The sequence below is a fragment of the Aquila chrysaetos genome, chromosome 11 (genome assembly GCF_900496995.4).
Source record: "Aquila chrysaetos chrysaetos chromosome 11, bAquChr1.4, whole genome shotgun sequence".
In the NCBI taxonomy this organism is placed as follows: Eukaryota; Metazoa; Chordata; class Aves; order Accipitriformes; family Accipitridae; genus Aquila; species Aquila chrysaetos.
Window position 1 is genome coordinate 31683595 of NC_044014.1, and position 25358 is coordinate 31708952.

Here is a 25358-nt window from a genome sequence, read left to right on the forward strand (position 1 = left end):
GTAGTTCTAATTTTATAGAGTAGCCAAGATCTACAGTGAACAGCAAAAGCACAAACTGCAGGGTACAGCCAGCAAGTGTGTAACACTGTGGAGCTGTTTAGCCCCACAGCAGGAGAGTGAGAATCCCAGGGCTGGACTGAGTACAGAAGGGCCAGACCAGAAAGGATGGTTTAGAAAAGTCCATTCAAACACAAGTTTTTTTTCTGAGACATACCAAAAAAAAAAAAGGTCTTTTCCACCGAGATGAAAAGACTATATCAGTGATCTCTTCAACAGTATGAATTTAGCTCTGTAACATGGCATTAGACTGCCACTCTATGGCAAGACACAATCCAGCAGGTGTTCTGCCTTAGTTTCCCCAGTAGTATTTACAGCTTACTCTAGTGGCTTAGAGCTTCAAGGCCAGGTAGCTTGAAAAAGTCAACCCACCTCTGTCCCTCTTGTCCTTTCTCATAGAGTCTGAAGACAAAGTAGTCACACAAAGAGCTCTCCAGACCAGCCAAGTTGGATTTGCAGTGCCTCCAAAAAGATCTTCTTACCTTGTTTTGTGGACTGAGTTCTCAGATTCAGTTCTTCCCTGTCTCCTATGGCTTAACCTCTCAGCAAAGCCTACCCTTCTCCAGGGAACTCTGGTTAGCCAAACTCTTCTCAAATAATTTCAGGAGGAAGCTTCCCTACTTACAGTTCTCAAATAAGAGCTCTCACTTTTCCAGTCCTTCTCACATGTGAAATAAAGCTGTGCTGGTGCAGTTTAGTGCCTACTGCAGGCAGGGACAAATCATATTTTAAAAACAATAGAAAACTTGCTGTATCATTGCGGAAAGAACAACCTCCCCATCTTTCAGGCAATAACTAGATACAAAACTGAAAGGAAACTTCCCTTGCTAGTCTCTTGCCTGTAATAAATCAGGTCTGTGCCACGGGCAACTCAGTCTGCAGTGGGCTGAAATGTGGGGTCAGCACATGGTGGTCTCCAAGCTGCCTTGTCGTCTTTGCTGGAAGCAGGCATTATGAAAGATTTGCTTATGCAGACATAGAGCAGAATAGTGTGTTTCCCAGCTAGGATAGGACTTGGATAAAAAAAAAAGGTTTATTGGTAGAGAAGGGGTGAGAAATAAAATTGCAGAGAAATTCTATTTATCAAGCATTCTCCCCCAGTCAAGTACTGACTGCCATCGGGGTGCACACAGTGGCCAGTGACAGACAGCAGTGCCGGGTTTGGGCCAGCACTAATAGAGAGCTTGTACTGCTTACAGCAAGAAGAATTGGTACCATTTGTTTCTTGATTGATTGGTTTTTTAATCATCTCATCTGCTTATGTAGTAGTTACTTCTGAAATAGAAAGAACTCAGTGACTAGAGCCTATCATGCGGAGGGGCTGCAGAAATATCTTGATAGGTAAGATAGAGGACAGTAATGGAGACAGCCAGGTCTCTGGTGAAAAGAGTAAGGGAAAAGGAACAATAAGAAGCAATTTGTACCCACACACAGCAATCAAAATGAAAACCCTGGGGTTTGAGAAATAATAGTTCATGATAACTAGAAGGTAAACAAAGTGTGGTCTCATTTGATATTAAAGAATTATCATCTTTTTCCTTAGATAATAGCACTATTGTCTTCAAATGATCCACAGAGAATACATATACAGCCCTGATGGTTTTTCCTGGCACATACTGTCTTGTCTTACAACATCCCTGTGATAGAAATCCCATCCTTTCTAGAAATAGCATCAGTAATTCTGGGAAAAAAAAAAAAAAAAAAAAAAAAAAAAAGAAGTGGTTGTCAATCCACTGGTGGGAGAAAATTATGTTACTGCACTAAATAAGCAGACAGCTTTGTCACTGACTGCAGCTTAAGTCTCAGCTGCTCACAGCTATTGCAGATGCCCTGTGCTTTGCTGTTCTAGACTGCACTATGCCCAGTGCTTTCAGGAATTTGGACAGGATGAGGAGGGGGAAACAAACTACCCGCTAATATCACTGAATTTTCAAAATCTTGTATATTTGAATTGTTTCTGAGAACAGCCTGAAGAGTGAGTGCAAATTAAAAATATCAGAGGATATTTTAGCCAAGTCTGTAAGAGATTTCAGTGACAAGTGTCCTGCCCAAGACAAAACGGCCAGCAGCAACTTAAGCAGAAGCAGGATTTGGCTCAGACTACAACAGCGTGCAAGATTTGGGCAGGACTCTGTCACAACAATTGAGAACAGAGATGTTCTGAGGAGTTTCTCCCTGCTGCAACTTGAAATCCTTCACACAAAGTCCAGAAATCAAACAGACCTAATGCTTCAGCTAGAAGAGAATCCACCACAGTTCTATAATCAGGGCTTCTCAATGTACGTAAGTGTAAAGCCATATGCCCATTTCTTTATAGACTTTTCTGCTAGGGCTATCATCCAGCCTGTCATCACCTTGGACTCTAATTTCCCAGGTGTTCATGAAGCCTCTAAATGACCTGAGATTCTCCTTTGTTTAACTCTGCAGTGTGGCCTTTATTAATACCTACTCTGCTAAATGTCTCCTCTGGATCCTCACTGACTTTTGTTTCAGTTGCTATGACATCCTTTTTCTCCAACCTTAGTTAATGGAATGTACAGGGCGATTATCACAAGGCTGCAGACAGGTTGCAAGTGTGCCAGTGCAGCTATGTCCACCTCAGTCTAAGCCCTTTTCATCTTGATCCTGTCCCCTCCCAGCCCATTGCTTTGACTGTTATTGCCATGCATCCCCTTCTTTGACCCCCGCCGTTTTCTATTAAATCAGATATATATTGCTGATCTCCACTTCCAAGGGCCTTGATGGATTATATATCTCCAGCTTACCTGTCATCTTTCAGACCGCATTGGCTTGCCAGCTCTCACATCCTGTCAGCCAGTGATGCTCATTTCCATCATTCACTGAACACCGTTTCTGAACACGGCATCTAATGCATGATTTGCTTGTCTTCATGCAGTTCCTCATGCTGGTGGCAGTGGCAACACGAGACACTGACAATAGCTAGGCTGCAGGCACACAGAGCCTGCTGGCCTTATTGTCAGCACTGACCTGTATTGTCTTATTGTTACCTGCTACTTCCTTGCCAGTATGCCTCAATTTCTTGTCTGCCTATACTTCGATAACAAGCTCTTTGGAGCAGAGACTTTTTATTCTGTGCTGGTATAATGCTTTGACTTGCCTAACATTTCTAGGCATGAGAGTAATGCAAACATGGTGGGCTTCTATTCTCTGGTAGTGTCATGAATTTCCTTAACAAATATACTCTGCTTAATTTTTTGGTGTTGAATTGGTGAGTAGTTCAGTATGGTTAAAATAAAAAGTCAACCGAAGCTCAGGGTTTTATTTTAATAAAAATGTGGATGTCTGCTTGAAGATTGTTTTCAGAGTTTAGAAGGCAAAAGAGAAAGCCTTCTGAATAAACAAACATCTCAAAAGCAAACCTATATGAACTAAAGTGATAAAAACCACTGGCACTGATCCTCAGAAAGCCAAACTATTACTTCTCACTTCACTTCTATAATTCTGCCTGCTCCCTATGGAACTGGCATTCCTGTTCATGACTTGCAGATGATGCTGCAAATCATGAAAACATAGCTGAGTAGTAATTTTGCAGCACAGCAGACAAATATGGACAAACATGTCATCTCTACTTACTGTAAGAATTTTTCACTGAAAGAATATCCTGAAATTCATATATGTGATTGGGAAAGCTGGGCAGTGCATTCTTTCTGCTCTTTCGAGATGGCTACTAATAATGTTTGAAACACCAGAACACATTAAAAATATGCATCCTTGAATATGGACTTAATTACCGGGCCTGATTCCCCAAAGCCATTGAGCTATTTTGCATATCACCATAGGGTTTTCTTCTTGTGCAAGCTGAAACTTAAGAATGTCACCAGTAGGAAGTAACTAACTGACCTCTCCCTGTATAATAAAAAAAAGTGGATCTCGTGATGAGGGATATCAGATTTAGACAGGCCTTATCTCACTTCTGAGTGAATGATTCAGCTACTTCTTTTCCTAGTAAGAAAATCAATGTGCTCTTTTCTAAGCAGAGTTTCAGTAATGGGACTTAAGACTGCAGAGCACCTTGATAAAGAATGTCCATTTAGAGGCATTTTCCCTGATTACAGAAACATTTTCTTTGCATGTTTTTACCCCTTTTTGCAGCTTTAGTAACAAAATGTGATTTACTAAGAGTAAAATTCTCATCCTTTCTTGCCCCCCCCCCCCAAAAGCCTCTACCCAGCCAAAAAGTTAAGCCTTTGCCCTTACTACACCAAGGATATTTTACTAAACAAATGCATTGCTGCTGCCTTTGACACAAGAGGTAAAAATGCTACATTTTTTCAGTGTTCATTTGTAGTAACTAATTGTCAGGAAGAAGAAGTAATGAGAAATACAGTCACTCCTGTCTCCACAAATTTAAGTGAAGATAAGTTAAAAAAATCCTAACCATGCAATCAGTACAAACTGTTGCTATTATATTCCTGACTATGGACATACTTAACAGTCTACTCAGTCTTTTTGTTTTCAAATTCATCAGAACTAGTTACCATCATGAGACAGCTGCAGTGCTCTCTGTGCTCTAGTATCTTGCAGACAGCAAGTCAACAATGATCATGTTGGTTACTCCATAAAAACAATAGAAAAACAATCTCCTGGCAGCATTCTGAAGTTAGATACCAAAGAAACTCAAACCTATTTTCCAAGCATAAATATTTCACATTTAAGGAACAGTATACTGGTTAGGACTCAATTTTACAGCTCACCAAAACAGATATTCCACAGAACATACCATAAGTTTCCAGGTTTAATCATCCTTAGAGAATTAAGCAGTTTTGTACTTTTATCATGGATCTACTCCTCAGACAGTGTAAGTCAACATGGCTCTACTAACTCACTTCTTACCGCTCGAGGATCTGGGCTCCCTGTTACAAAGCAACTGCAAAGCTATTATAAATTGGCCAAGAAAGATGCTGCCACAGAAGGAGTTTCCAAGCGCTGTACAGACACCAAAGCATATTCCCTTCCTAGCAATGCTTGTTACCTGACAGACTCTAGTTACTGGATGAGCCCTCGAGAGCTGCTTTACAGTGGGAAAACAATGGAGGCTTTTTCCCCCATTCACTCTTCTGAGTTGAACACTACACAGGACCTCATTCTCCAGAGGAGAGGAACTTCCCGATGGTTTAGTAAGTGACTTGGTTCCGCAGCAACTCCAGTTCAATACCTTTAGAACAGAAAGAGTAGCATTTCTTTTCTCATGGGATGATTTTGAGATGGTCAAACAGTCAGGTGTTCAAACACTAAAGCAAACAAACAAAAATTGAACTAAGAATAAAGAAAAGCAAGAATTTAAGAATAGAATATGAGTGTTAAACTATGCCAGGGAACAGCAAAGGCTGCTCTGTAAGGGCCAGGAGGATGATAATAAAACAGAAGGGCAGAAGCCTCAACAGCCAGGGCACCGTCCCGTGGCACATGAGCAAGGTGAGCCAGGCAGACCTGGGGATGGCAGCCAGCATCAGCTGAGAGTCTGGGCTATCAGGCAAGTCTATGCCAGCAAAGCAGACTTGAGGCAAACCTGGGAGCAAAAGGCAGTGAGTCAGTCAGTGACCATACCCAGGGCCAGAACAGCAAGGCTTATGGCCGGGCAGAAGCATAGCTGTGATAGGCTCAAGCACAGAGTACAGGGCCAGGCCTAAGCTTAAACGCAGCCCCTGGCCCCATGCGTAGAGGGAGTTGATGGGAGTGTCAGGTGAGGCTGGTCAGGGCAATTAAGACCTATTAGTGTGCTCAGGTCCCTGACAGACTCCAAGTCTCAAATTCTTACTAAATTCTCACCACAAATTCTTTCTGCTAAATTCTTAATAAATGAGCACATTTTCTCAAATACAGAGTTTTAACTATGTTACACTGATGTCACCCTAAATACCTATTTACCATCTGGCCATTTATGTAGGATCTTAAATTTGGATTTGGAATCTTCTGACATTTTGGAAGTTTAGAGCAAGAGATCTCACGAGGGATTTTTTATTATTATTATTCATTATTTTAAATCATCTGTTGCATTAGAGAAAGATGTTGGTATTTAATAAGTATCTCTAAGAACAGAATAGTATGAGAATGACCATTCTGAGTCAGTCCAAAGGTCTGTCTGACCCAACATCCAGTGGCTAAAAGCAGCATGCCAGGAAAGAGTGCAAGAATATGGTGAGATTTCCCCAGAATACTCTTTCAGCTTCCCAACAGTATGCAGCTCAGCAAACCTGTGCCTCTCAAACCATATTTCAGTGATCTAAATCAAACATTGATGGGGCTTTTGTGGTTTTGAAAAAGGATTCTGGTTGTAAGTAAGAATGTAGTTTCAAGTTGTCAACATAAAAGTCAGGGGAAAGAAAGGCTGCAGTCTGAACCATGAAGTTATTTTGGTCCAAGCCAAATTACTCTTTAGTCTGAGCAAAAGCACAGAAATCTGACAGCTAACACAGCCTGTCTTGGAAAGCTTTGTATAATTTAAAACACAGTCATACTGCAAAACCAGTTTTCATCTCAGCTCAGCAACTCCCTTCATGATATGCAAGTGCCTTTCAAAAAAGTTGCTAGAGCAAACCAGCTGAGACACAAGCTCCCTTTCCCTCCTTTCTCCTAATGATTGGAAGAGAAATCATTCGTCTGATTTCTCCACACCTTAAAATGAATTTTTGGTTCACAGATTTTAATGCAACATCTTTTTTTTTAAAAGAAATAGATCCTAAATAGCCTTATTAAAAGCTCTGGTTTTCAAGGTTTGATGATCAGAACTCTGAGAGTCGCATTCCAGAGAAGTACCTGCAACTGAAGCACCCAGTTTGACTAGCTGAAGAGTTAGGAACATGGTTTTTGTATAAGAATTAGACTTTAAGAACTGAGAGGCTGAATAAAACCAGAAATCTAAGAGAGTAATGTAACATTAACATTCGCTGTGTTGGGAATAGTTTCTAATCACTGCTATTTCTCAGGCTTTTCTTGGGGTACTTTGATGGTGCTTCTACTGAATTTCTTACCTCCGCTCATTAGCCACTACTGCAGTAAAAGGCTCTTCATGATTTGCTGAGCACATAAAAATAATGGAGGGGAGAGTTTAAAAAGAGCAACTATTTTGCATTCTCCAACCATTCCACTCAGGCTGAGTTCTTAATTTTTGGTAGCCAATAGAGTTATGAATATCTATGTTCCCAAACTGGAAGGTGTTTTGCAAGTTTTGCTTAATGATCAGTATTTAGAGGTCATATTAGAGATCACTCTATGAGAAATATTCACCCACAGGGAGCTGGGTATTTTAGTCCTCTAATGATGGTCTGTGTGCATGCATTTTGGAGCACTAGTTCTGGAATTTCACATATATACTTATTGTGACATCACTTGATGCACTTTTCTGAAAGTGCATATGTAGGACTCAAAGATGCTGATGGTCTTTTGTGCAGGGTACTTACCTAACTAAACTCTGAGGAATTATTTGCAATCTGTTTTTAGTTTTGAAAGCTGCAGCTTTTACCTGCCCTGCCAACTTGTTACCACACGTTAATTTGTGTGTGTCTGAAAACTATCTAATTTTTCCAATTATGCCAATTCATCTAATGAAAGGTATTTACCTACAGAGCTTGCACAGCTTGTCTTTACAGCATAACAGTTACAGCAAATACCAACAGAAATAATGGCATGTCCTCCTGACTTGACAGCATCCCTCCCCGAAATACATGAAACTACACCAGAAACATAAAACACAGGAGTACCATCATTAAAAACAAAGGGCGTGTCATGCAGAGAAACAAAGGAGAGGGGCAGCTGTAATCCATCCCACAGATATCATTTGCAGCTCATATTCCAGTGTCATAATGAATTGTTTCTCCATTAAACTTAGGCCAGTTTCTGTGGAAGGAGATTAGATACAATAGTAGGCAATGTGTGTGACAAACAGGATAAAGCACAAACCATTTGGCCCTCTGTAAGAACAAAGGTTTGCGTTGCAACAAAATAATTGGGAACTGGAAAGCAGGGCTTTAGGAGACTGGGGCAAAGAACTTGAAAGAGGAAAGTTCCAGCTTTACTATGGAATGGCAGATACTCCATATCCCAGTGACAGTACATTTTGCTGTCTATCATCAGTTCAGGGCTTTACAAATACACAAGTACTTCGTTTCAGTTGAGTCTTACAAATTGTATCTGGAATTCAGCAACTGAGCTGGATTATTTAAGATTTCTACCATTTCTCTAGGAATAAGTTTTCAGTCACGTAGTTAGCAACTTTGATGATGATGTATGAGCCAAGATGAAACTCAGCAGTTTCCCTTGATCATGCTGGCTCTGTACTGTTAAAAGGACTTAAAATATCAGTACTCCTGTTAGCAGTTTACATTATGAAATGTAACAATGACTGTGGCATTAAAATGCTCTTTTAACAGTTTTTTTATTTTTCCTAGCTATAAATATGTTTCAAAAATAAGTGTTGTAAAAGATTTTCCCTATGACATACTAGTGACTGGGCAGGACTGAATACCAAAAAAAGTCTGTAACTCATATTTCTAGCTGCTACTGGAAGTCAAAGGAACAGACAGACACCTTTACCATATGCTTAATAAACATGCTATTTTCCCACAAGATTTCACCTCAATATTTGTGTAGATAGTCACATTATTATAAAACTATACTAACCTAATGCTTCTGAAGAACTAGATTTAACTTGGTTGAAGGCATTTGATTGTTTAGTGCAGTGTTGTGGAGATAAAGTCATTATCAGAACAAATATTGTACAATGAAAAACTTGTTTCAGACTTTTTGCTTTAACATGAAGAATGAGATAGACAGGACAAGAGGCAAAGGGCACAAATTTAAAACCAGTAATTTCCATCTGAACACAAGATGGCACTTTTTTACTGTGGAGGTGGTCAAACGCTGGGACAGGTTGCCCAGAGAGGTTAAGGAATCTCCATCATTAGAGATATTCAAAACCCAGCTGGACATAGTCCTGAGCAACCTGCTGTAGCTGCCCTTGCTTGAGCAGGGGGGCGGACTGGATGATCTGAAGAAGCACTGTCAAACCTCAGCTATCCTGTGGCTCTGACTGTAGGAAGGAAAGGGAATTCTTCCTTGTTGTCCAGGGTCTATTAGCCAGTACAGCAGTAGGAACATAGCAGGGGTCAAACAGTCTAACATGGATAATATGAACACAACTGTTCCGCACTCTGACGAGCTGAGAATGCAGCTTCAGGGAAAAAAAACATATCTTAGGAAGATGAAAGTCTGAAAAATCTATCTCTTATCACAGAGAACCTGATCCAAAAGTTAATGCTGACATGAGGAGTTAGCCATGTAGATATACATTCACAGACTACAAACTCCTTTAGTACTTTTGGAATAACATAACTCAGAATTTGATGAAATTTGGTTATAACTTTTTGACTTTGTAGACACGAGCAAATGGTAACCAAAGCATATTTTCCCCAGAATATTCCCATATACTAATACCTCCTTTGTTGAAACAAAAATATACTAAAAATCAAATTAAATAGGTTATTTTCTTTGTCCAACCATTTGCAAGTTGTTTTCCTGTGGAAGCACTTTTTTCCCCACACCTCTTAATAAAATCCAATTTTAAACTCATCAGTTTTGTCCATCTGACAGACGTAAGATTTCACTAGTTAAAATAAATATTCTTTGATAAAATTAATATTCTGAGTTATAAGTAGCATCTTTATTGATGTTCTATAGCCAATAACAATTCCTCTCCTCCTCTATATAAAGAAATATACATGCATGTATTTTTATAGTTCTTATTACTAAGCAGTTCTACTAGAAATTTATTTGGTTGATGTTAGCAAAAATGTTTGTGATTATTTTGGCTTTGGTGTGTTATTCTGAAACAAGAAGATTGTTGGCTGCCCAAGGAAACTCCTGCAATGCCGTGAAACTTCTGTGTGCTTTCAGGGTATATGGGGCTCATTTACATGACTTTTATCAAAATAACCATGTCTGCTTTTACTGAAGCCTTTTGCCCGTTGACGTAATGTACAGATGTTCTTGGAAGCATGGGTGTCCCACTTCAGCTGAAGACAAGACAATAATTGCAGCATGATATTAATTTAAGATTTACTATTTTAAGACAAAAAGAATAAGAGTATCCATATAGTGGGCCTGCATAACAAGAGATGTAAAGTAAGACCAGTGTAATTATTCTTGTGACAATTTATGTGCAGATCAGCACTTAAACTGTGTTCACTGTCAAGCTGAACCTGAATTTCAGGCAGGTTTTTCTCCTGCAGTGCCTGGGTTCCTGCAGGCAGGGAGCACGTTAGCCTGGCAGTTTGGACTTCTCTGAACCAGGTCCATGCAGTCCTGGCTGTGAAAGAAAGTGGTGACTACCTTCTCAGAACTTTCATCCTTCTCTGAGGTATTTCTTCTCTTCAGCATCCAATGCTTCTGTCTTGATTGAACGGGACAAAGAAGCCAAGTTCCCTCTTTGTCTGTCTTTTCTTCATGAAAGAGTCACAGGTCTTCAATTACACAAGAGTCCAACTGTTTGGAAACTTTTCTGCATTGGAGGGTTAAGGCAGAAACCTTTCTTCAGGCCAGACTGCAGTATCTAGAATTCTACCAAAGATTTTTGTTTACAACAGATGTTTGCCATGTTTTACCAGAGTCTTGAACAGTTTACAGCTTTTCCTAAACATCAATTGTTAGTACAAAAATCAGGTACAGAAAAGCTGACATTTCTTCTGTCCTTTTTCAACAAATTGGAGTAAAGAACGTTATTTGTCAGCTGTAATGTGACTTTCTCATTTCCCCTTTACTGAATTTCAGAAGCAGAGAACTGTGTTGAAACTCAAGTGGTCTCCAGGTAAAGCATCTTTTGAGAAAATCGTAGTGCTCTAAATACAGATTTGGAATAATACTAGAGGGTTTTCAACTGTGATTTGGGCAATTTCTCACCAAGCCTAGATGATGGTTATTTCTTTGCAATATGTTAAACAGTTTGTATTAAACAAAAGAAAAGCAATGGGGAAAGTAATATATATTACACAAGATAGTGCTTTCTCAATCTCTGAAGTTGTTGTGGTCAGATTTAAAGATTTTTTTTTCCTCTGTCATATTTTACTTTGTCAACAAATTTGAAGTCTTCTGCAAATTAAATAATTTATGTCCTTTTGACATAACTGACCTCTGTGTTGTGAGAAAGTATTGTCTGCCAAATACTACTCATTCAGTTTTAAGCTTGTCTACAAGCTGTAAAGAGGCAAGCATTTACCTAGCTCATAGGACGCTTTCACATGGCTTCATTTTTGTCTGTCTTACTCCATGGAAGAGGAAATCTCCAGCTGGGACCAGGACAAATGCTAATATCTGATACTATGGAGCATACCCACTGGAAATTCCAGAAAAATCAGCTCTCAGGCCAAAAGAATCTGTATCCACATTAAGGATAAATGAAAGAAATGTTTGGGCATCTTCTAGGGCTCTTGTAACATCTTCCTGGCATTGTAAAAAGTATTATAATCATGAGGGATAAAATTCTTATCATTGACAGGAAATTTTTATGCAGAGGTAATGTAGACCTTAGAAAAGTGGGAATTCATCTTAAACAGCCTCAGCCATTGAAAACTTAGTCTCTTCTGAACTAGCTGTGTGCCCTCTTTAAACACCTCCATCAAGTGACTCATCCCATTCTGAGATAGTCTAAGATTAGCCAGAACAAGCCACCCTCTAGGGCTGCCTGTCTCCGTACTACAGAGAGAGCATAGCCGACTAGCAGAAACAAGGTGTAAAACTCTCGCTAAGGTTAGCTGAGTTGAATCCACCCTCAGGATATAGCTATGGGAGAAATACAGCACATATAGGAAAAATTTCCATTATGCTGGGGTCTGGCTTTTTTTTTAACATCTTTGCTTTTTCTGTTCACTAGTACTAGTGGACCCAAGAAACAGGACTTCAAATTAGTCTTTTATTTGGACTACTTCACATACCACTTCAACAGTAGCCTCTATTACTTAAATGTTGTACATTCAAACCATGCAGGAGGCTGTGCTCTGTGTATTGAAAGAGATTCCTTTGTAGGAAACAGTGTATTAGAATGCTACATTAAAAACCAAATCCCTCCTTAAATACCTAAAGACCTCAAAGTCTTCATGATGGGACAGCGCCAGCAAAAATAAATTGTAGGGAACTTATCACTGTAGTGATAGATAATGCAGGAAAATTACTGCATCTGTTCCTAAAGTAATCTTAAAAAATCTTCATGTCTGCAAGAAAAACTAGTAAAAATCAGCTGTGCTGGAGCTAGTGAAATAATTTCCAAACAGTTACAGTAAATAACAGGATTAATGCAAATACAGAGTCATTGCATTGTGTCATTTGAAAAAGTTCCTTGCTTTTTTCATTCCTCTGTTTTCATGTTTCTGCGATGACTTACTTCAGTTGTTTGTTTATCTATAGGAATGCAGTGTTACGGAGTCTAAAAACAGGAGCTTCTACTGCTGGAGCTAAAGAATGAGGTTGATGATTAACTTGCAGGGGTTAAGCCGGGCTAGATATTAGGGAGGGACAGAATGACCTGTGTTGTAACTGGCAGTGCAGTTCTGACATGGTGCATGTTATTAGTAAACAAATGTGCAATAAACAGATCATTGGTCATAGAAGCCCTTAAATTGCCAGAGGTACTCCTGATTTTAAACTTTATCTTTATATCTCCCATTCATGGTCATAATCAGACTGTCTTTAGTAGGAGACGGGGAGGACAATTTCATATTTGAGTTTCCCAGAGATCAGCAGAGGTACTGGGGTACAGCTTTCCTGCTGTGGAAAAGGACAGTTCACCATGGGCTCTTCAAGAGAGCACCACAGCCCAACATTTGAAATTTGAATTTGCCCGACAGGTCTGACTTTCATTTATGGTGACACTCTGTCTTGTCATAAAAGAGGACAAACCAGATTTGAATAAGAATGGATCTTTGTATTCTGGCCATAATACAGACCCTTCTGCTTGACCAGGGAGGACTACAATGAGACAGGGAGAAAATCAGAAATGATATTTCAAGTGGCATTTTCTTTGTGGTTGCTAAGAGAGTGATAGAAAGAAATAGTATCTTTTGACTATTCCCTTTGGTTTGCTAGTAAGTTGGCAGCTAGAAATTGTAAAGCTTAGGGCATACATTTTTATTGTTATTTACCTGGGAGCAAATAGATATATTCCAAGTTAATATTGCTTATGTATTCATATTAATATAAATTAATAGCAACTGTATTTACCTCGAAATCAAAGGCTTGTTCTCATAGGTCTGGGGGATGGAGTTCAAAACACTTTGCACTGCTTATCCCCAAATTCTTGGTTTAGAGTAGGCAAAGAAAAGCCAGAAAGAAGGAAAAAAATATTCTTAAAGGAAAGTCCTTGTAGTATTTTAAGATTCTGTTGGAGTCCTGAGGTCCAAAATTTCTTGGGTAAGTGACAGTTTTATTTCTAACCATACACCTAGAAATACATTGCTTTGCAACCATACATCTCTGACATTACGTACTAAGTAGCTTGTATACTTAAAGAGACAAAGTAGTTTTAGATGACAATCTCTCATGGGTTGACACTTATATGGCTACACGGTGCCTAAATGTCCTCCTGTGTATTCTGAAACCTCTTGTAAGGTCCAGAAGCTGGGGAGATAACCAACAAGGGGAAAAAGCTAATGCTAACAGAAATCAGATAATAACCACTCTCCCCCTTCTGTTATGTAATGTACTATTAGGTGATGAGTGAAAAGAAAAGGTATTAGTGCTAAGGAAAGAATTAATTAGCATTGTATGAGGCAGGAGACTGACACTTTTTAAATTCAGGATACAACTTTACACTGACTGATTTATTTACCAAAAGATAGATACTACTCAGTTGGTTTAAATTAATTTCAATCTTCTTCCTTCACAGTCATTACCAAGAAAACCTTTTTAACAGCCTGTCCCCATCTGAGGAACTTTCTGCTCCACTTCATACAGAGTGCTTGGCTCTCGGTCTCCTCGCAGAAAAATAATGGCTATTAGGTGACAAGGTCTAACAGAAAAACACCACCCAGACATGCGAAACCAGGTACATTTAAAACTTCTATTCTATAACTCTTCTTTTACAACCACCTGCCCTATCTTTTATATGAAAGTCCCAAGCCTTGATTTACATAGGCATATGATCTTTGTATTGCTCTGTCCCACAGCTGATGGAGGTGGCACATTCTCATTTTTGAGAATTAACTTTGGTGACTAAATCTTACAGACATTTGATAACCTGGTATTGAGTAAGATTTCCCCAAAATACCATTTAAGTACTTAAAAAAACTGTCCTTGAAATATGGTGTAGATTATCAGTGCTGGCAGTGTAATATGAAGTCTAGTTATTACAGCTGTGCAACAAAAATAGTGAGGGACTCAAAAGTGCAGGTGATGAGTTAAATATTATATTAATGAGCAAAATGTGTGTAGTCTACCAAAGGCATAAGCTATCAGACACCTGTAGAATAGCATGCAGAAAATAACCAAAGATAAATAATCTGTACTGAACAGAGGTGCTGATGACTGAAGCATATGTATTCAACACAAAGTAATTGAAAAGTGCAGAATAGGAGTTGATAGCTAGAGGAACATGTATAATGTGTAAGTTATTAGTTAAAAAGATAAAAGGAGCTTGAGTTTGTAGCCTTTGAATTCAAGAGACTGAAGAGCTGGATCTGGTTGTATGGAGCTTGGTCACAAAGCCAGACTGCACCATACTGCCCTGAATGAAATGTGAGAAATCCACTACTGGGTAAACCCACATACCTGGGCACTGCAAAGAATCTGGAACCTAAAAGTGGTGGGATGTGGAGCTGTTGCAGTGACTGAGGAGCCTCCACAGTGCCAGCAGCAGACTGTGGTCCCTGGAGAGCAGTAGCAGCCAGGGATGTAGTAGCTTGTGGCCAACGGCAGTCAGGCTCTGGAAGGAGCGATGAACATGAAACACCACCCTGTTAGCTTTGAAAAAACACTGCTGCACATGCATGAGTTTTCCATTTTTGTACTACCTCGTACTGTACGAAGTACTTACACAGAAGGTGGATGGAAAGCACCTAACATTTAACCAAGTATTAGAAAAACATAGTAAAGGGGAGAACAGTATAGTGGCACAGGGAGCAGACAAGAGCAGAGGAAGGGAATGAGACATAGCAAGGAACTGACTAAAGCAAGCAGTAACATACCATTAATCTAACAGCAGTAACAAGAGGTGCCAGTCCTTTATCTCTAGGAGCAGAAATAAATCTACTTACAGCATTAATCAGTAATGCTTGAAATCAGTAATACATAACAGACTAATGGATCTGAAAAGTCATTAGTGGTGTGTAGGAAGCTTACTTCCTAAAAGTAATCTGCATGAACATTAACATTAGAGCTAGTCAGAGAATGAATAATCTTGCCTGTGCAAAAACTGATACTATATCTTCAAGTGATATGAAAAGCATAAATTCTGATTTTTTGCATGAAAAGAAATGTCAAAATATGTCTCTTGACAGGTGCCTTTCAATATTTTTGCATGAAGCGTCTAAACTAAAAATACGTTTATTTCAAAAATGTTGTGAAAAAATGCAGATATTCAGGGGTTTTTCAGGATTACATCAGTAAAATTACTGGGAAAATATTTAGTTCAACTGTCTTTTGCTAAGGGACAACTGTTTAGAAATTTTTTAGTAAAGTTCTAACTAGCACCAGAAGTTAATGGCAGTGACTATGCCATCTTGCTACCTTTCCCTTTAGCTAGATAGAAAGCCAAATAATTTTATCTATTGTATCTAGACAATAAAAGGCTGTTCCATTACAGGACTGTTTTGTTACAGTTTTTTTTCTTATTCTTTAGACAGAGGGGAAAAAGCTGCAAGGGTTGTGATATGACTAAGTCATCAAATCAAATGTATTTTATAAGGAATACCTATTGACACCAAATACGTTGATCTCGCTAATGACATAACATTTATGTGAGAGGATTACAAATTTGTAAAGCAAGTCTGTCACAGCAATCATCTGTTCAAAGAAGGGACTCCTCTGGAAGAGCAGCTATACTTAAAAAAGAATGGCCTTTGAATGTCCAAGGCAGATGAAAAAGATCACTTCCAGGCTCTGCTCACCAAAAGACAGATATCCCTATTAACGAGTAGCATAGAAATAGAATGGGAGGGGGTATCTTTCTCATTCCCCACCACCCATGAAGGGGGAAAAACTTCTAAGACAGTTTTCTGAAAAAAAAAAAAAAAAAATTGAGAAATTCTTCATGAAATATTTTTACAAGCAACCTGCAGACATTGGAGACCTCCAAAAATTAACACAAATGCTGATCATATTATTTTCCTCCTCACCCTAAAGGAGATCTAGTAACTTCAGGTCCCACTATTAGTTTGCTTTCCTTTGTTTTATCCCTTTGGTCCCTTTCTTTTCTTTCTGTTTGTGCCTAGAAGTTGCCATTTCCTTGAAAGGCAGGTTGTCGTGGTTTAACCCCAGCCGGCAACTAAGCACCACGCAGCCACTCACTCACTCCCCCCCCCCACCCAGTGGGATGGGGGAGAAAATCGGGAAAAAGAAGCAAAACCCACGGGTTGAGATAAGAACAGTTTAATAGAACAGATAAGAAGAAACAAATAATGATAATGATAACACTAATAAAATGACAACAGCAATAATGAAAGGATTGGAATGTACAAATGATTGTACAAATGATCTGTTGGCCAGTTTGGGTCAGGTGCCCTGGCTGTGTCCTGTGCCAACTTCTTGTGCCCCTCCAGCTTTCTCGCTGGCTGGGCATGAGAAGCTGAAAAATCCTTGACATTAGTCTAAACACTACTAGCAACAACTGAAAACATCAGTGTTATCAACATTCTTCACATACTGAACTCAAAACATAGCACTGTACCAGCTACTAGGAAGACAGTTAACTCTATCCCAGCTGAAACTAGGACACAGGTTAAAAACTGAGTGTGAGCTCTAACTGGAAATAACAAATGAGGTTAAATTCACTTCTAAAGCAAATTCTATTAATAAAACTGGTTTCTGAAAACTGGGCAAGTTTCCAGAAGTGTTTATAGATAAAAAAGTATAAAATAAGATTGCAGAAGGTCTATAGGAACCAGTGTGATAATATAACTGGTATCACTTAACCTCTGTCAAACCTCATAAGGATATGAAGCTTATGGTAACTAAAACTAAAGCATATGCTAAGTCATATTGATTTTAATGGTGTTTATGTGTGTGGTTAAGGCACAGTTATCTTTAACAACCCCTTTGTTGGTTAGGAAAGTAAATATTGATATGTCCGTTTCACTAACATAGATCCTTGCTAAACAAGTGAATAATTTACAGCACTCAAACCCTAGAGGTCTGGCTATAGTCCACTGAACTGGACTAAAGCATACTGTGGTAAAAGCAAAAACTGTCAGGTGAGTTCTCAGTCATAAGATCTGCAGCCATCCCTGAACACACATGTGTTAAATCCCACAATGGCAGGCATTGGAGGGAGGTTGTGTTCTTTCAGGACTTAGTATATGAAGAGAAGAATCCCTCTGTATAGTATTGTACATACCAATCTACCAGTTCGGTGTCATCCTAAGGTTTGGAGTCCTGTTGAAAAGAAATTGTGAGTATAACTGGAAGAAATTAACAGTAGGATGGCCTCAAATAATTACGCTCAGAATTATTTAAGTAGTTTTCTGTGAAAGCTTGAGAGTTCAAGCAACAGTTCATCTACCCAACTTATGCTGTTCTTGTTGCACTATAAAAATTGTCTTATGATGATTTCTTTTCTCACCTTTTTCACCTTATTCAGTTCTTTTTCACCCCCACCCAACTTACTCTTCTTCCATTTTCCTCCCACCCTTCATTTCTTTCTTCCTTTTTCCCAAGTGGTATCTCTCATTCATTCCTTTTTCTTACTTATCCTTTCTTCATTTTGATATCTTTCAGTCTCTGTGGAAGAATAAATACTTAGCTTTGTAGGAAATTGGAAAAGCATAAAAGCAAGCTATTTTTCTTAACAGGGAAGTGGTGGACCATATCTGCAGCAAACTAATCTCTGGGACTCTTAACATTATCAATTAATAAGTATAATGATTGAAATAACCAGGGAGCTGCTAAAGTCCTGTGTACAGCGCCCATCAGTTAATATTTAAAACAGGGAAACTATAACTAGACATGATTTAGGGTTTTGGAACTAACTACGGGACAATGGGTCTTTATGTCAGAAAAGGTTGGTCAATAAACCTTGAAGAACTGCTTGGAACTGCCAAGATTAGGGAAGAGGTAGGTGAAAGGTAATTCCTACAGGGGTAGATTGCAACCACCGACTCATTGACCACCTACTCAAATGATACCACCTACTCAGAAGAAGACAATGAAGGAAGACGACAATGAAGGAAGATGACAGAGTCTGCACACTAATTTACATGAGGGGCAAAGAAGAAAGAGCCAATCATTAAGGAAAATAACAATGAATATTTATTAGTTGAGTGTACAAATGTGAGAATTTTTGAGACAAGGGTGTACTATCTTGAGACAGGCACCCATTCATGCACATCAATGAAATTAATTTGAAAATACCTTGACTCTGTGTGTTATTGGCTTGCACACTGGGTAAATGAACCCCGTTTGAGGGACAACATTAGCAGTCATTGCTTGGAATACTTCAGTTTCATATCTGCCACTCCCACTCTTAATTTTGTGTTTAAAAGCTCTTTGTACACCTAGCAAGCTAGCAAGTACAGAGACTTTGTAACAAGACCTTTAAAAAGCTTTCACTGCAATGTTTAGCACAAACTTAGGGACTTTTTGTTAGGTAATGAAGGAAGCCTCCATTGTAGACAATGATGTTACTTAATGATAAGATGAAAACAAGGAAACATGGTTTTCCCCCACAGAGTAAAGGCATATTGCTGCATGTTGCTGCATATAATGCACTAGTTGAATTACAATCATTTGAAAAAGCCTACGCTTACTCTGAAAAACAACCAACAGTTTAAAAAAGGTCCATGCCCAGTGCTAGAGAATATAACTATATGGAAGCTATTTCATAGATATAGCTGTTCTGTTAAAGAGATCTTGACCTGGTTATTTGTAAATTAGTTCTAAAATAGTATCATTCTGGTTTTAGAAGCTACATAAGGAGAATGGAGGTATTTTCTTCTAACAAATAGCATTAGGTTAAGGGGAGCTTTGGTGTTACTTAATGAACTACTACAGAATCTGTTTTACAGTCTATTGAACACTAAACAATGAAACTGGGCTTTGTTTCTTCATTTGATTACATTGTTCAAGCAAATGCAATCACAGCAAGATTAACTAGTTTCTGAGATAAGACACAGGGCTCAGCCAGAGGCAGCTGTTAAAGTTTCATATCTGTTTCACAATCAAGGAACTGTTTTCAAGTAAGCAATATCTTACAAGGAAGGGGTGGGGGATAGCTTGTTCTGCATGAAATAAGAGAGCAAATTTTTATTTCTTTGAATACAGTTTCATTTGAATAGCTATTCATTTTTAATTTGAAAGCATTGACGAGGTACAATACCTTTACTTATAACCTATTTTATCACATGACAAAACTACAGTGCTTTGTCTCCATCTCTTCTGCAGCAGGATATCTAATCTACATTTGTTACATTATAGAAAATATCTTTAAGTGGAGTGATAGCTCCAACTAAGAAAGACTTGCTGATATAGTACAGCAAAAAGTATTTTAGCAAGAAGCCCAAGTCTTTAGAAAGTCTTCTTGCCCACTTGTTCTTTTGTTCTGGATCTCATCCTCTGCAGTCACCTCTCTCCTTTCTTTGTTATCAGCTGTGATGAAAGACATACAAGAACCTTCTGTATCTATAGAAAAGTAATGTTCTCCTATTGGACCTGTCTTTTCCCATAATGGAACCCATGTGGAGGTCCATGTTTCTCAAACTTCTCTCCCTTGGTTCTACTTTGGAAGTAATGTTTGATATAATCTCAGTCATATACCTCTTTATTCCCCTACTATCACTTGGACTGAGCAATTCTCAGTGCTTGAAAAGCAAGTTACACCATGACTTACCTACCATTCATTAATACAATTAGATTATATTATCTGTTAGATTCTGATTAATGACTAAGTAGATGTCTAGGAAATTTAATTTTAAGAGAAGCACGTACTGTTTCTGTTACTTCTTCAAGCTCTAGTGAGGCTGGAAATGGTTCAGCTATTATGAAGCACTATCATATGATCACATATGTTTTTCCTAGCCAGCTTGTCAGTTTGATTATACCAAGAGGAAAAAATAGCAGCAAAATAATTTCTTAATTGTTGGAGAAAAGATTGAATATTCTGACAGTACTGATCAGGAGAGCTGGGACATAAAAAATATCTGAAACATAAACCACCGGTGAGGAGCACCATCTCATAATCGCTCACCCTTTAAGGAAGTCCCTCAGTTGGGAGTTGCAGCAATATTCATGACACCTTTATGGACAGTTTGGTTCAGCAGAGAACAGCTGAGAACCATTGCTGTAATCCATAGTAAGCATCAATACTTGTTTCTGTTCCTTCTCCTAACATACTAGAGTATTGTCCAATTTAAATGGTGAATTTTAATTAGCAAAGAGAGTGCCAGTTAGTCTGTCAGGGATCCTGGGGCACTGTCACAAGACTAGAGCTATAACAAGAGAGACCAATTCATGAAAAGTTAAGTTTGAACATGAATAGCCTTTCCTAAACAGGGCTTTATTGCAAGGGCTCTGACTTAGTAGTTGTAATTCTCAGTTGCATTTGCCAGAAGCAATTTTTGGATTTAATAAATCAACACAGGATAACATATATCGGTGGTTCCTGCTCCATATTTGTCACTTAAGATTACAACTTGAGAAGACTTGTACATACTTAGTGAGCCCCATCACCTTCATCTGAACCCTGAAACTCAGGGCCAGTGACTAACTGGGGGAGAGCTTGCTTCTTTCAGTCTTTGAAAGCCTAAGGATCACAGGGCATGCTGAAGATATTACTGTGGTGCATATAACAGAGTGGATGAAATTGTTTGTTTACTCATCACTTAATAGTGGATACCCTTGCTTTAAGTTATTAAAGAATTAATATTTTACATGTAGGAAAAGGATTAACACCACTTTGAGTTTCATATAAGATTCAAGTGCAGTTTATACAACAGTGATTTCTAATGTGAATAAGAGCTTCATAAATATAAAGAGAGGAATGCTTTGCTAACATATTAACAGAATTGCATATAGAATCATAGAACGTTTTTCGTTGGAAGCGATCTTAAAGATCATCTAGTTCCAACCCCCCTGCCATGGGCAGGGACACCTTCCACTAGACCAGGTTGCTCAAAGCCCCATCCAACCTGGCCTTGAACGCTTCCAGGGAGGGGGCATCCACAACCTCTCTGGGCAACCTGTTCCAGTGCCTCACCACCCTCACAGTGAAGAACTTCTGCCTTGCATCTAATTTAAATCTACCCTCTTTCAGTTTGAAGCCATTACCCCTTGTCCCATCACTATATGCCCTTGTAAAAAGTCCCTCACCAGCTTTCTTGTAGGCCCCCTTTAGGTACTGGGAGGCTGCTATAAGGTCTCCCCAGAGCCTCTTCTCCAGGCCGAGCAAGCCCAACTCTCTCAGCCTGTCTGCATAGGAGAGGTGCTGCAGCCCTCTGACCATCTTTGTGGCCCTCCTCTGGACCCGCTCCAGCAGGTCCATGTCCTCCTTATGTTGGGGGCCCCAGAGCTGAAGGCAGTACTCCAGGTGGGGGCTCATGAGAGCAGAGTAGAGGGGAAGAATCACCTCCCTCGACCTGCTGGTCACACTGCTTTGGATGCAGCCCAGGATATAGTTGGCTTTCTGGGCTGCAAGCGCACATTGCCAGCTCATATTCAGTTTTTCATCCACTAATACCCCCAAGTCCTTCTCTGCAGAGCTGCTCTCAATCCACTCATTGCGCAGCCTGTATTTGTGCTTGGGATTGCCCCAACCCATGTGCAGGACCTTGCACTTGGCCTTGCTGCACTTGACGAGGTTTGCTCAGGCCCACCTCTCAAGCCTGTCAAGGTCCCTCTGGATAGCATCTCTTCTCTCCAGTGTGTCTGGAGGCTTTAAATGAAAATTCAGTTATTTTTAACAAAACTGACTGCAATAGTCTGTATTAGTCTTCAGAGGCCCCTAGAAAAATACTGGAGGTGATAAGCAATTTCACAGCATCAAGCTCTTTCCACGTAGAACACTTTTAGGCATGAATCACCAGTGGAATTATTATTGAATTAAGCCCATTCATAAAAGTCTTATCAAATTAGTGCCATTCATTTACAACTGTAAGAGAACAGGAGAAGTACTTAACTCAAAGTATGATTTTCAGCAAGTGAAACTGATGCAAAAAGCTTTGTGCCAGAAAACAGCAAGGGCCAGCAGCTCCCCAAGGGACTGGAAACCAGACACACAGCAGCACAGCCAGGAGAACAGGGACCTCCAGCAGCCACGGCCCAGCCCCACTATACCTGAGAAAAGCAAGCAGGACAGGCTGAGGGACAGCAACTGGGAGTCCATATCCTCATGCATGCCCCTAAAGATGACAAGACATATCTGAAGTCAAACTGAGAAACCATATCAGAATCAGACCTACTAAGTGTAATAAGGGCAAGACATCTCAGGGAGCAGGTCCAGAGTCAAACTAAGAAGCCAGAGCCAAGACCAAAAAGACACAGACATAGCAGGGCTGGAGCTGCAGACCAGCAACACATCTGCAGATAAACTCAAACAGGAAGGGAGTATCCAGGGTTGAGCTAAATAGAGCTCAAGGGCAGAAGGCGTGGGTGGAGGCAACAGGTGAGGCTGGTTAGGACAATTAAGGCCTGTTAGTTTGCTCAAGGCTCTGACAGTTTGAAAGCACTCTTGTTTCCCCTGAGAGTAGCTGGTTAACTAGTATCTACATAGATATTCTTTCGCCTTTTCATGCCAGACTTGCCAAGGTAAAAAGTTAAAAAGAAAGCATCTCTTTCAAAATTGCAATTTGATCACACAAGCTTGAATTACATCCCCAAACATTCCTTCTGTCGCATTTAACTTCACCGTGGTTTCTCTTCAAGTTCCCGAAGTGAATGATATTTAAGTGATTTTCAGCTTCTCTTTTACTCTCCATAAGTTGGACTTTAACAAGCTGTCAGATCAAATAGACATGAGGCTGTTCATGTTTCCGCTCATTTTATCAACAGAGCAGCAGTACAGATCAGGGAGAGAACAGAAGGCATGTCAACACCATACAATGAGCACCATGCAGAGATGCTAGTTGGGATCGTGGAAGCAGAATGGAGACATCGGTACACTTCTTCCCAACTAATTACTCCTGCTGAGCATTGCTTTTCAGTAATGTTAACTATTCTAATCATAGTGCTGTGCTAACTTTGGTCTGTAACTTTGTTCTGTAACTTCTTTTGCTACTACTAGCTTCTCTGCACAGCACAAAAGCACATGGTATAGGCACACTCAAAATAAAAAAAAATAGATGGGGATAACAGTCAAGAATCTGCACCACCTTGTGCTCTTGGATGTCCCTATGTTGGATACATAAAGATCCCTGATATGGGAAAAGTATACGTGTAGCATGTTCTGCAAGGCACTTTTGGATATTCTTTAAAATAGCAGCTGGAGGGAAAGAACTGGCCAAAATGACTCAAGGCACATACTGCGGGCCTCCTGCCATTTTCCAAACAGTAAACTCAATGGCTGCAAGTGAGCGCAGGCAGGGAAAAATGTTTTGAGCTGTCACAAGGCTGTGAGGAATGTGATCACAAGCTGTGCAGGCACAAGTCATGTGCAGAGCCAGCTGTGCCAATAATCACTTGAAAATTAAATTATAAGAGCAATAGGGCCTGTGTAGTCCTGTGATACCTGTTTGAGACAGTACCGTTCCTCCAAAATATCCTTGGTTTGTGCAAATACAGTATTTGTGTAGCTGTGGATTCTCTACAGAATTGTGTTGCTTTTTTTTGCTTAAGATAAAGGAATTAAATGTTTCAGGGCCCTCAGTGACTACATCTTAACAACCCTAATCAGCCTCATCCGGGACCCCCACCCACACCCTCTGCCCATGGGCCCAGGAGCTCTGCTTAAACTCAGGTCCAAGCCTTCAGTATCTAAGCTCTGCTGTAGAAGTGTTGGTCTTTAGCTCTGCAATAGCCTTAGCTGGCTATTGATTCCCATCCTGATCTATATGCTGCCTTTTTAGCTTCAACTCAGGTTTGCCTTGTCTCTGTAGGGTCTGCTGAATGCTTAATAAGCTGTGTCTGACCCTGACTATTTTTACTGGACCAGACCCGATCTGTAGTTCAATTTTCCGGTTTAATCTTGGACCTACACCATTGCCCCAACTTTCAGGATAATCTGGGTACTTGAGATCAAACCTGGCTGCTCTCTCTGGGTCTGCCTTGCTCAGGTACTGTGGGTACAGCCTTGTTACTGTGCCTGGCTCCTTGTCCATTAGGGAACAGCTGGTCCTTGCTGCATCCTGACAAAATGAAGCTTAGCAGCTATAGAACTGATCTGTAGGGCTTTCAGGCATCTTCAATGACTGTATTTCTTTTCAATGTAAACTTTCTTCTTAATGCTACTGTTAGCAATGCTTTACAGCTCACAGAAATCCATTGCTTGTTCTCCTCAGCTGCCCTTCAGGCTGTTCTTGCAGTTTGTCATTTATGTAATGTATTTTCATATTGCTTCCTAAAGGCATGGTTCTTCCTTCCTGTGAAATGAGCCAGTTCAGAGAACTGAAAACAAAGTGCAGCAGAAGTGAGTACAGAAAGCTGATGGAGGCTGAGCATGAGAGGTGATACAGCTCTATTCTGGCTTCTTTAGAGATGCCTATTAAATTACTTGTAGTCTTTTTCCTTGCTGCACAGGAGTCAGAGGGTGGCTTTGGCTGCTTTTACTACTTCTGAAGGCAATTACAGGGCAATCGTTTTAGTGACAATTTCTACTTTATTTGGTGCTTCAGGTAGCCTGTGTTGTCAAATCTCAGGAGTAAAATAATGACAGGACAGTCCATATGGCACTGGATTACTATGTGAGCATTTTGACTTTGTTTGTTTTATCTTAAAAATGTGAGAGGGCAAAGGTTTATTATGGAGCACCACGGGCCTAACTGCAACTCAAATGTGACCGCTCCTGTTGTACTCGGTCAGGTCCTACCACACTTTACAAGGGAGGCCTGCCAGGCCAGATGCTGTTCTCCTAAAGCAGGCTACTGAGGAAAGGGAAGTAATAACATTCCCTTCTCCCCAGTGCAACATTTCTCACCACAGAATGAACTCTTTTTTAGTGA

General features: G+C 39.8%; 1 long non-coding RNA gene across 1 annotated transcript in view; it reads left to right on the forward strand.

Annotated features, from left to right (window-relative positions):
* LOC121233673 overlaps positions 1–25358 on the forward strand; it is an 83514-nt gene that overhangs the window by 48054 nt on the left and 10102 nt on the right. The window contains exon 3 of the long non-coding RNA XR_005933610.1: positions 13949–14107. This is a non-coding gene — a long non-coding RNA (uncharacterized LOC121233673). The remainder of the gene's footprint in view (positions 1–13948; positions 14108–25358) is intronic.